Source organism: Trachemys scripta, chromosome 6 (genome assembly GCF_013100865.1).
Source record: "Trachemys scripta elegans isolate TJP31775 chromosome 6, CAS_Tse_1.0, whole genome shotgun sequence".
Lineage (NCBI taxonomy): Eukaryota > Metazoa > Chordata > Testudines > Emydidae > Trachemys > Trachemys scripta.
In genome coordinates, this window is record NC_048303.1 from 87,912,963 (window position 1) to 87,926,629 (window position 13,667).

At 40.3% G+C, this 13,667-nt stretch overlaps 1 protein-coding gene across 3 annotated transcripts in view; it reads right to left on the reverse strand.

The window, feature by feature from the left end:
* Positions 1 to 13,667, reverse strand: part of JAK2 (Janus kinase 2) — a 142,664-nt gene that overhangs the window by 63,938 nt on the left and 65,059 nt on the right. The gene's annotated exons all lie outside the window — the stretch shown is intronic.

Here is a 13,667-nt window from a genome sequence, read left to right on the forward strand (position 1 = left end):
CTTGTATCATTTGTTATGTTTTATGTTTAACAAAGTGTAAGGTTCACAGATCATTTGATATGACATATAAGTGGTCCAAGTACATAACAGCATAAAATCAACTGCATTACATAGAGATGATGTACCAATCTATAACAAATACAAGTACTTATAGTTATTACTGCAAGAACGTCATGTTACAGGACAACAACACAACAAAAAAGGATGTGTAGAACAGTAGGAAAGAGCCTATTTGAAGCTGCAAGTCTTACATGGGGAGGAAAGGTTTACACTAATATATCATATGTAATGAAGTTGAATGTTTCCCATTAAGGCAAAATAATTAAGAGTGAACTACAATACATGGATGATGAAAAAACTTGGAAGTCACAAGAACTGAAGATTTGATTAATGGGGAAGCAGGGTTAACAGAGATTTGTGCTTACTATACTTTAAAACATATTTGCTACAAGAGCAGTGAAACTGAATAAATGAAGAACGTATGTAAATACATAAGTGGCTAATATACATGGGCCATCCCAGTGGTGTAGAGGCAGCTGGAGGGCTTATGTTTGGATCCAAAGTATGTAGGAGGTGGAAGTGCTAAGAAATCAGTATGTCCTGAAGAAGAGAAAACCTTCTCTCTCTCTGGAAGCAATCCAGGAGTACAAATTAGCCTTCCTCCACCAGAGTCATCTAAAATTCTAACAGGTCAATAAATATGATCTCATGGGAGTGTTCTGCCAAGGTAAAACAGAACATGTTAAATCTAGAATAGCTTGTTAGGATGAAGAAAGACACAAGCAACTGGTTAAAATGTTCTTTGTCCCTGTCCTTCGAATGTTATCTTGAGGACATTCTACATCAATCATATCACACAATATTGTATTCCTCAGTGTTCTGCATGTGTAGAGAAACCAAATAAGGAAGTCCCCAATCCTAAAATTAGTTAGTTAATTAATTACTTCACCTTGATTTGTTAACAGTGAGAGTTTAAATTTATATTTTGCTTCTGTTTTAAAGAGAAAAAACAGAAGATTTATCTGTATGGAGTTTTATGAAAAAAAAATGGTCTAGATGAACATGCATGCAATTCAAAATGTGTTATTTCATGGGAAGAAGTCCCTTGAATTTAAGGATGACTGCAGTTAGGGGCCAAAAACATAGCTGAGGCTTGGCATACCACAAAGATTCATAGATTCCAAGGCCAGAAGGGTGATCATCTTGTCTGACCTCCTGTATAACAGACCACAGAACTTCCCCAAAATGACGCCTAGAGGATATCATTTAGAAAAACGTCCAATCTTGATTTTAAAATTGCCAGTGACGGAGAATCCAACACAAACCTTGACAAATTGTTCCAATGGTTAATTACTCTCACTATTAAAAATTTACACCTTATTTCCAGTCTGAATTTGTCTAGCTTCAACTTCCAGCCATTGGATCATGTTATACCTTTTTTTGCTAGACTAAAGAATCCATTATTAAGTATCTATTCCCCTTGCAGATATGGACAATCGTCAGTCACTCCTTAACCTTCTCTTTGTTAAACTAAATAGATTGAGCTCTTTTAGTCTGCCACTATAAGGCATGTTTCCTAATCCTTTAATCCAGGGATTCTCAAACGGGGGGTCATGACCCCTCAGGGGGTTGCAAGGTTATTACATGGGGAGGTCATGAGCTGTCAGCCTCCACCTCCAAATCCCGCTTAGCCTCCCTAATAGTGTTAAATATAAAAAATGTGGTTTTAATTTATATGGGAGGGTGTCACACTTATAGGTTTGCTGTGTGAATGGGGTCACCAGTACAAAAGTTTGAGAACTGCTGCTTTAATCATACTTGTGGCTTTTCTCTGAGCCCTCTCCAATTTATCAACAGCCTTCTTGTGGGCACCAGAACCGGACAAAAAATTCCAGCTGCAGTCACACCAGTGCCAAATGCAGAGGTAAAATAACCTCTCTACTCCTACTTGAGAGTCCCTTGTTTATGCATCCCAGCAGAGGTGTCGTGCCCCCCTCCCAGATTTCTGCCAGGGTTTTCTGGATTGGTTCCCTCCCTGTGCAGCAGCTCCTGGAGCTGGCAGCAGGGAGAGGCAGCTGCTGCCAACTGGGAGCTTTAGGGAGAGGCCACTGAGGGTAAAGGGGGGGGGGGAGAAGTATACTGGGAAGGGGTAGGCATGACTCAAGCTGTTGAGGTGGAGGCAAACCTTTAAATTGTGCACCCCTTCACTCCCCACTATCAGCAGGTATCAGTCGTGTCTGCATCCCAGGATCTCATTAGCTCTTTTGGCCACAGTGTCTCACACTGGGAGCTCATGTTCTGCTGATTATCCACCACGACTCTCAAATCTTTTTCAGAGTCGCTGTTTCCCAGGAGAGTGTCCTCCAACCATAAGTATGGCCTGCACTGTGTGTGTCCTGTCCACATCCCCTTTCCTCCAGCAACTTCTGCTTCACTGAAAGCAAGGACTGTGAGTGGTGTAAGAACCTTTAAGTTTTCTCTACCCCACTGGAGGATCACTTTTATACCAGGAGGATACTCCCTGGGACAGACTGGACGAATTTAGGGCTAGATTATTAACTTAGTGTGGTGGAAAGTTGTTGCAACATGCCAGAGGACCTGGTCCAAGATGTTTCACTAGGTTCTGTCAAAGTAAACAGAGGGGAAGCCAAGATGCGCAGTGCCAAGTATAAAAGTAAAACCCCCATGAGGTGTACGGGAATTGAGTCACTGACATCAGAGTCAATGACAATTGGACACAGTCTAGACATAAAAAAATGGAACCCAAAGCCCTTTGTACATGATTCCCACCTTGCCTAAGTGACAACAGTAAATATCAGGAGGAGCAGGGCATTTAGTAATCATCTCAGACAATTGAGTAAAAAACAAATGCAATAATATTCAATGATTTTTTTTCTCTTTTGTCTAAGACTGCAATTTCATGTCTGAACACCTAAAAACGTTTTCTAACAAAAACGTGTTTTTATTTGTTGAAATAATACACACAAATCAGTGAAACTGAACAATAATAATACATATTTTACTGAAATTAACTTTGAGGGAGCTTTAGAGAAGGGAACCCTGTATATCTAAACACGTCATTTATTGTAGTGTCTCATGGTAAATTACAATACTAACTAGAGCTAGCTGGAAAATAGTTTATAGATTAAAGTTTTCATTTCGGGGTTTTTGGTTTTCCAATGAAACAATGGAAAGCAGACACTTGATGTGAAAATTTTAGTTAGTTGAAACCCGATTTTCCATTGAAGAAAGTTTTCACAGAGTATCTTCTACCAGCTCAAAGAGAGAGACATCTCACAAGTGAGTACAATACTGCTGTATGTCGATAAAATTATTGAACACCTAAATTGATCACCTTATAGAATTATAAAGGTCTAGCTACACAGCTGTGCCTAATAATGTTAAAAAGTTTCTGAGGAATCTATTGACTATGGAATTCAAGGATGAAGCTGCATAGCTGCCGACTCCATGGGTGCTCCAAGGCTGCAGCACAATGGAAAAAAACAGTGGGTGCTCAGCACCCACTGGCAGCCCCATGGGTCAGCGCTTCTCCTTCCTCCTAGTGCCTCCCCACCCGTTGGCAGCCCCACTGATCAGCACCTCCCCACCCACCAGTAATAAGCTGTTCTGCAGCGCTGGTGGGGGAGAAGTGGAGGCAGGGGGAATGGGGTGGAAAGAGGCGGGGGCCCGTGGAGGCATAGCTATTGGTGGGCCTGGGTGGGCCGCAGCCCACCCACTTAGGATCTAACCAGCCCACCCAATTTGGAACCGGAGCCCTCCGAATCCGCAGGCTAGGGCTCCCGACCCTGGCTTTGCGTCTGTCTGCCCAGTCCACCCGTGTCCCTCTACTGCCAGCGCCGCATGCTGCTACCCCAGTCTCCAACCCCGCGCCTGGAGTGTGCCTCGTGGGGGCGGAGCTAGAGCTGGGGCCGTAGACCAGGGCAGCAGTGTGCGGCGCCAGCAGGAGAGGGATGCGGCTGGACTCCAAGCTGGGGTTGGGTGGGGCAGGCGGAGCTCAAGCCCCGGCAGGGCCCCCCCGTCTTCCCCATGGGCATGCTCCACAGCCTGTGTGTCCCAGGCAGCCTCATCTTCGGGTGTCTGCTTAACGGTAAGGGCTGGTTAGATTGGGTGGGGAGAGGCGGGGTGGGGTGGTGGTTTGGAGGAAGGGGTTGGGTCTGGGGCAGAGTATGGATCGAGCACCCCTCAGCAACTCGGTAAGTTGGCGCTTATCTGAAGCTGGGAGACTGAGAACTGAATGCTCTTGTGAGCAACTGTGCTCAGTTTCTTGCATACTGAGAATCTCTAACAAACTTGGCTGACACCAAAAACTGGGCCTTCTGATTACCTTTGACATAAGAACGTCCATACTGAGTCAGACCAATGGTCCATCTAGCCCATTATCCTGTCTTCCAAAAGTGGCAAAAGAGATTAAATGTTAGATTAAGGCTTATGAAAGGATGACCATGACCATAAAGACAGTGGGAGACGGGGGGGGGGGGGTGAAGTGCAAACCTCAGGCCAGATTTTCAAAGGCAAGTTTCACATGCACCCTACTCCCAATACACACACGCACAAAATTACGCCTCTGAAAATCTACCCTCCTGGAACAAAGATGTACTCAATTTTTCATGGCGACCTTTGGATGTAACCTGCCAAGTGTTCTCCCCCCAGGTTGATCTTGTGTCCTTTTTTTGCTTCTTTATGATGTATAAAGACCTTAAAGGTTTTTAAAAACATTTTCAGCTTTTGTTTTTTGTTTTTTTTTATTTGTTTTTTAAACTTTAGCAATATCAGCAATATCAACTCTGGCCTTCCCTGACTTTGCAGGAGGACTTCCTGAATATCTCAGAGCCTGATCACTGTAAGCTCTCACAGCTGAGTGGAATGGACAGAGATACTGAATCTTTAACAAAGACATCCCTTTCCCAAAATGTTCATCATTAAGATTATTATTTTAAAATTAATTAAAATTAAATAACACAAACAGCAAGAGTCTGAGCCGCTTATACTCAGACTGGAAAAATCTTGACTTTTCCAAATGAAATAGCTGGAAAAGGACCTTCATTTGCTGAACAGGAGACAATTTCCTGTTCACATCCTGTTGATGTTTAATTTATGCCTGGGAAAGCTATGAGCTGGTTCTCAGACTGAGGAGCTGCAATTACCAGGATTTATGACTAGGCCTGACAAACAGGAAACAGATTCTTCTAAAAGTGCTTTGTTAACTTTGCTCCCAATATGGAACTGCTACCTAGCAATGGGGGTGGTATGGAGGGTGGCCATTGCAGCTTGGTGTCAGATACCTATCTGGAGGTCAAGGGAAAAGGGACTGGGATGAAAGCTAAAATATCATAGGCATGAGTCATAATGATAAAGGAAATGGGATGGTTCAAATGAGGAGGAGGAAAGATAATCGGAGTAGTAGGTAAAGCTTGTACAAACAGAATAGGAGAGATAAAAGCAAGCAAATAAGTTAGGCACAGGTTAAAAAACAAGAGAAACATTAGGTAGGGGCTATCAAGCACAACACACAAGAGTTAAAAGGAAACTAAGTGAAGATTTGTGCACAAAAGGGGAAATTAAGGTGTGGGGAGGAAATTGCATGTGGCATCTCTCCCCCCTCTGTACAAATGTCTGGTTAGATTCAACTCTTCAGGGCAGGAGAGCTGTCTTTTTACGTCACGTCTAAAGTATATGGTGCTACAAAAATAACAGATTCATTTACATTTCTGATGTGGTTAATCAACTCTTTATATGTAATAGCAATAACTCGCTGAGCAAATGGGATTCGCTCGAGTCCTCATTGATTTGAAGCTGCTGCAGAACAGCATTTCTCCCTACACACAGGTACAAGGCTAACAACAAAAAGCGCACAGTAAAGCTGTCGGACTCACAAGAGGAATCTAATGGGGAAAATCATCTGACACTTGCTTGGATTGGAGCCAGCAAAATCTGCAAGAGCTGCCAGCCCTTACAGATGATTTTCAAGAAATGAAAGTCATGGACATACAGGAAAATACAGAGATGGAAAACACTGTGTAATGTCACCAAAGAAAAACCAAAACTAAACTAAAAAGCCCCAAGGAATAACCCAGCACTATTTAGTAATAAATGCATTATGTCACAGGATAAAACAAAGAACTGAGTAGAAGCTTCATGGTTCAATAAGTATTTGACCAATTATGAATTTGAGAAATAAATCAAACTGTTACAACATTTTACAGAGTTCAACATTAATCTATCCTATCCAATCAAATTCAGTCTCTCGCCAATATATGAAATGCGGGCTCCAGCCATTCTGCAGATCAGTGGAAGGTGAAAAAGAAAGAACTGATATACAAAATGTATACTTATAGGATACCTTTTACTTCAAAGTACTTTATAGATTTTACAAGACACACACCTCTATATTTAATCCTGGGGGAATTCTGCCAAATGCAGATTTTAGCAGAAATTAATGGTGTGCGCGCAGAATTTCCTTTCCCTCACAGGAATGGGCTGCTAGCCGCCACTGGACTCAGCAGAGCCCAGCTTGCACATAGAAGACATTGCTGGGGAGAAAGAAAGGGAGCTAAACAGTTCCTGGCAGCTGCAGTTCCCAGAATGCCCTGAGGGAATAGAGGAAACTGTTTAAGCCTGGGTCCAAGCACCAGGCTCTTTCTCCCTCTGGATCCCTGGGCTCTGGGAAAGGGGGGACGGCGTGTGGGTATCTTGGCTAGGAGGTCCCCACAGTTGGGCTCTGGGGAAAGGGGGTTCAGGTATATTGGCTGGGGGGGCCCTGCAGGTGGGCTCTGGGGGCGGGGAGAGGAGTTGTGGGTGTCTGGTCCCTCGACTGAGCTCTGGGGAAGGAAGGGGGCAGAGAAACAGGAACTGGGTTGTCATAGGTGTTTCTTTAACTCTCTACTCCCGGGGGAATTTTTGGGTGTGTTTGTTGACAGGTATTTTTAAATAAATTACCAAAATAATTGAAACTGGCATGATTATGTAGTGTTATTTTGACAAATAAAATTTGCAGAATTTTTTTTTGCACAGATTTTTATTTTTTTTATTGCAGAATGCCCCCAGGAGTATATATTTTACCCAGAGGACTTCTGCCTAATTCACTATGCAAGTTGGATGATGTACAGTGAACAAAGGAGCTGTTTGGTATATATTTTTTTCTTTACTGTTCCCTGCCTCATTCACTGAGCACCATTCATCCCTCACTAAGAATGAAGCAAGGGTCCCTGAGTTGTAATGGCAGCAGCTAGAACTCCAAAGTCAATCTGGTGTACGGATTGGGGCAGCATATTGATCAAAGTGAGAAATCTCAATCAAGGTCATGTAACTGCTGCTCTCAAGATCTGCTGTTCATTGCTCTGCCAAGAACAAGGCAGAGATTGGAATACTCAGCAAACAGAGAGGCTGGCTTAAAATACAAAGAAACAAATATGACTCTGCATGTCAATTCACATCTTAGAGTTTAGCTGTCATAATTCCAATTGGGCACTGAGCACCCACAAAGAAAACATCATTGATGTAAACATAGCAAGTCCCACCAAAATGATTTATGTTTTGTTCTACGTTTAAAAAAAGAAGTATCAATGTGTTCTGTGCCAGAATAGTCCTGCACTTAAGAAATGAAATCTCACATACCGTATGTAAACAAAAACTGGGTCAGTCCGGACTGCTGTGGAAAGACTTTGCAGAAGACAGAATATAGGTCTGAAACATATCTTTCCATATAATTCTTCCTAGCAGGGACTTTTTGAGCACATAATAATGAAGCTGCAGAAGCAGTTACAACTCTCTTCTGGAACAAAAATCATCTGCCAAGGCACAGATACGTAAACAGCATTTGAAATAATGGCTAAAACAACTATCTTCATTGTAAGCAAAATAAGAGTAAAGAGACTGAAAGCTTTACATGGCAGGAACTGCATCTCCTACAGCACTGAGCACACTGTCAATACTCAATTATTTAATTAATAAATAATCAGAAGAGGAGACAGTGGCTCAGACAGACTAACTAAAAATGTGAAAAGAGAATTCAACATCCTATTAAAGAAATTATTTTTTAGTGTGTCTACAAAATCGTTACCTAAAAATAAATAAAGTATATATATAGGGACTACGGATGAGACAAAACTGGCTGTTCTTTGGGCAGAAGTTTTATGAAACAGGCAATGTGACTGCTAAATGAATCCGGAGAGTGGCCTCTTCTAGTCTTGTGTCAGAGTTGGTGGATAACTGTAGGACAGTACAAAGTAATTCATTGAACCTCTAAAAGGAAGCAGTAGGATCATTTGGTGAATTGACACCTCATCTAATTCACCTTCTTGAATAACAACTTAAAATATCTAAAAATCCCCCAGCATTGAACAGTATGGATGGATTTGGGTTGAAAATACTCATGGGTCACTCTGGAGCTACAATGAAGAATTGGCCTTGTAACAAATGCAAGGTTTTATTCTTCCACTCTCATTTCTCATTGCAGCCAGTGAGAGGCAATTAGAATAATTTGCTTTGCAACACCTTGCTTTCTCCTGTATCTGCTAAGGACTTATGTCTCCACACTAAAGTTTAACCACGCTAATCGTATAGGTATCGTTAAAACAGTTCAGCCCCACGTAGTGTGGATGAAGTTATACTCATGTAAAGATGCTTATACCAACATAGTTTATTCCTATACAGAAAGGGCAAAAAGCTACATTGGGATAACCTTTATACCACTATGAGTGTAACCACATTAGTGGTTGTACCAGTATAACTATTTGGGTAACACATCCCACTCTCTAACAAACACAGTTATACCCGTACAAAAACTATGTGCAGATCATGCTTTGTCTACAATGCATAAATTAAGTGCGTTAGAAAATGTGTTAACTCATCTTTTAATTAACATGCTGTTAAACAGCATTGGGTATGTAGCGTAGACAAAGGCAGTCACATTTAAAAAATGTGTTAGCTGGTTGTGGTTAACTCAACAAGAAGAATAGCATTTTATATTTTAAAAGCTCTGCATAAACATTAATCCATCATCACAGCAAACCTGTCAGGTAAATTATCTTAATCATGGTAGACCTTTCATCCCCTAGATGGAATACTGTCCTGATCCCTTTCCTGAATAAACCCTCTTTCACTCTAATCTTTCAGCCTTTACATTCACTTACCTCTAAGGCTAACTAGATTCTTGCAAGTATCAGGGGGTAGCCGTGTTAGTCTGTATCTACAACAACAACAAGGAGTCTGGTGGCACCTTAAAGACTAACAGATTTATTTGGGCATAAGCTTTCGTGAGTAAAAACCTCACTTCTTCAGATGCATAGAGTGAAAGTTAGATTCTTGCAGAGTATCTAGAGTTCCTTTTTCTGGCCAGTGAAATGTTTTGGGGGGGTTTTGTTCGCTTCCCCTGAACATTTAGTCACAGTGTGCCCTATTTGTTAGAGGTATAGAACTGTCAAGGTAATATTCAACTGACTGTAGACTAATCCACTCCCTGTCTATCTCAAATGCAGTAGGGATCAGGAAAAGCTCTCACCCCAAAGACACTGACTGGCAGATAGTACCAATACCATTCCTGAGTTGTATGATAGGAAATACACCCTCCCAACTTTCCTGGTTCGCATCTAGAGTAATGTGAATCCAGGCTACTTACTATTGTCTGAACTGATTAGTTCATACTTCTTCAGCTAGAATATGGAACTCTTCATTGAATCATGGTAAGAAAAGATAATAATAGAGGAGCTACAGCTATTTTTTAAATCTGAAAAATTAATACACTATACAATACGTAGATGTGCCCATGAAAATCCTCCCTTTCTTAGACAATGCTGGCAAGGTCTGCAATATAGTTATGCCACATGCCTTACAACTTAACAACTCTCTGTCATCTTGTTGCTTGTCTACGTAAAATTAGAATAGCCATTTTTACCAAAGGAAATCTCTTTAAAATGAAACTTCCAGCTCATTAGCAAGTCAGATGGGGAAAATTCAAATTCCACCCAGGAGCCTTTCAAGATGAGGTCAAAAAATATCACAGCCAACAAATTCAGTGCGTCTCCTTGCTCAAAATAGCAGGGACAATTAGCAACTGTGGCAACAAGTAACTGGGGTCCATCGGAAAAGTTTTCTTATGAGTGTTCAATCTCCATTTCCAGTTATGACAGTTAAATCATGAAGTCCTGGCTCAAGGGAAGGACTATTCAGAAGAAAGCCCTGGCCAGCTAAAAGAATGCACACAGATGCCTATCAAAAATCACGTATGCAAGTGATGCCAAATTTGTTCTATAAAAAGCATTTTGAGAGCAAAATAGAGAGTAAATTTATAGCAGGAAAAATACAAGAGACTTTGCCTGGCAGCTACTTAACCTTTTTGCAGCTGTAGTTAAGATTTCTAAGCACATTAATGTATTTTGCCGTTTCCACAAGCAGGCCCTTCAGAGCTACTAGTTCTGTACCATTTATTGTTAATTTCTTATTAGGTTCTGAGAGAACATGGAATAAAACAAATCTCTTGAGGTAAAAACGTAAGCAGCTGGTTATCTGTTTTACCTTTTTTTTTTAAAAAAAGGTATTAAAATATTCTTGAAATATGACTGACAAATACTCATTTGACTAGTACAATGCAAAAACCTCTTCACTTTCAGTTATCTACATGGTAAAGACTATTTACATAGGTTATATTCTTCTAGGCAATATTTCGTATTTTATTTATTAGTCCTATAATTCAACCAAAGGAAGAATCAGAATATTAGCCTTTAAAAAACAAAAACTTGGGGTGAAAGAGGATTTATTCAGGAAAGTGACATGGGCAGTATTCCATTCAGTGGGTGAAAGGTCAAACTAAAAACACCCAAGAGAAAAATTCTTGATCCTTAAAATTAACCTGATGCATGAAATACACTATTTTGATTGTCCAGGGGAGGCAGTCTGTAATTCTAGAAATACACTCAAGAGAACCATTTCTAAAAATCTGTCTGATGATGGAAAATTTTAAGTCCATTTATAGGGAAATGAACGCATTGTATTATCTAAATCAGAACTTGTAAAACAAAGAAAACATTAGTTATTACAAATCACCAACAATGAATGCATTTGTAAAACCTAGGGTTAACATAAATTTTAAGAATAATCACCTTTCGCTATACAAATAAACACATTTTAAACTGAAATAAACTTGAGATTTTTCTGATAATTTGTATCCAATTTGCATACCAACACCACAATTCAATTCATGCTCTCTTTATTCCCAACTGCCTATTTTTATAACCAGACCTCTGTCACTCTGTTTTTAGGGTGGCTTTTGGGGTGTTTGTTTTTGTTTGTTTTGTTTTATATTTACAATTTGGGGAGAGTAAACTTAGGACTTGATATAACACTGGCACAGGAAAGCACTTAGTAAAATAAACATTCACACACAGCTCTGCACCTCAGTCCTAACTTGCAACATCTGTGCTAGTCCAGTCCTGGAGCTCTTTCTAAACAATGAACACCAATTGTGTTAACTGTGATTAGCTGGGTAATTGTTTTATAAATGAGACAAATGCCCACCAGAAACTAAACAGCTTAAAAAATTTATTTCATTTGAGAGAGAACTGAATTTTGGTGAACCAGAGGAAAAAAGCTCCCAGACGCTAAGGTTATAGGTTTGGTATAAAACAAACAAAAAACCTAGATATATTAGATTGGGTAGGATTTCTTAATTCCCTATGTACAACTAGCATTCTTCCACATTTTCCACCTTTTTCACTGTCAACTAGTTCTACTTACAGTATATTCCTTCTTTTCCAAGGCAAATTGGGATCTAAGATTTATCCTACTACTTTTATCTTTATAATCTGTTCAATCACAGTTTACATACCCATACAATCTAACTGGTCCTTGGCATAATTATCCATTTATTTTCTGATTTTTATATTTTCAGGTGTGTGTGTGTGTAATATATATATTTTACACACACACACACACACGCGCGCGCGCGCGCAAAAATAGATCACACTGTTGGTCTAATGTTCTTTATATGCAAGTTTAAACAACTCCTTGGTTAGTTGAAGAGGAGCACATTAGACCATCCCTCTTTCAGATTAACCAATTTAAAATACCAACAGGAAATTATGTTTCCATGCTTCCTGTAAAATGACATAATAAAACTGCAAAATCTGGAATAGACCTCCACTAAAATGTCTAGAAATATTTTTTCAGGTACAGCAGTGACTTTCCCCCCCTTCATGTGTGACAGCAACAAATTACTAAAAATGCACCTGAATCCTCAATACATTTTTTCTACTTCTAGTACTGAAAGTACTGTAACTATTTTTTTTTCATTCAGGGTAGAAAGTTGTATTTCCAAATTGGTGTTGAGATATTTATATGGGAAACTCTTTGAACAACATTGGAAAAGGGTTGCATTTGCTATACCTTACCAGAAACATAACTACAAGATTCTAAAAAGCGACAAAGAGTCCTGTGGCACCTTATAGACTAACAGACTTGCCATAGGACTCTGTTGCTTTTTATAGATCCAGACTAACACGGCTACCCCTCTGATTCTTGACACCATACAAGATACTAAGTTTCTGTTTTAAGTATGCTGAATTTGTTTTTTTGTGGATGTACTGGCGTTCAGCTTCAGACCAATATTTATATAGCAAACACATGTCATGTACAACAGACCTAAAGCCAAGTCAGTGCAGACTGGAAAAGCCTTCAATTGTTTGAGCTGTGTAAATGGTACAAGACAAGATTATCTCTTTGCCTATTGATCGTTGTCTGGATGGCAAAACCACTTGGCACAAATATTAAGTATTCATCTTTATTTTGATGTAGCTGGAATCTCTACCAAAATAGGTCTTAGAGTTACACAAACCACAGATAATTTTTTAAAAATAATTACTGGGAGCATTATACTTCAGCCAATTTTACTACTCCACCAATGTGTTTTGGTGTCTTGGCTACAGGGCTAACTATACCCCTGTCTCTCTGAGTGCACCCCCTCAGCTGTAAGGCACTGTGCCTTCACGTCTGCGGTGGAATAAGTCTCCCCACTCTTTGACTGGCCCCTGGGCTATACTACCTAGCGTATCAACCAGTCTTATCCAGCAGGTCTGAGTTCAGACACATGCAGTCCTAAGCTTCAGGAGTCTGTCCCCAGTGGTTAGTGTGACAACAAAGCCTTCTTAAAACAAATGTATTCTTTATTTTGCAATAAAAACAAAGCAGAAAAGGATTCTTTTTTTTAAAAAAAAAAAGAACAAACTATTCTACACACTTGTCCATTTTACCTAAAGGCTTACAATCACCTGATGGTAATCCAAGCAAGCCTAAATTTCTCCAGACACCTAAGCAGGTGCCTGTGTCTTAGACTAGTTTTCCACCAAAGAACTCCCCAATCTCTTGAGAGAGTGATCCTTTTCAAACTCCTACAATCCTTTTGTTCTTCTGGGTTTCCAGGCTTTGGTCCTTCTTGCCAAAACAAGTTTTGTAAGACGGCTGGAGCTAGGAAGCACAATCTTCAAAACTAATAGTTTGGGTGTCGTCTCTTAACAACACTTAGTCCTCCGGTAGAGATGGTCAAGCGCTGGTCTACACTTACAGCACTGCAGCTGCACCACTGTAGCACTTAGTGAAGATGCTACTCATGCCAATGGGAGAGCTTCTCCCGTTTTTGTAGGTACTCCACCTCCTCA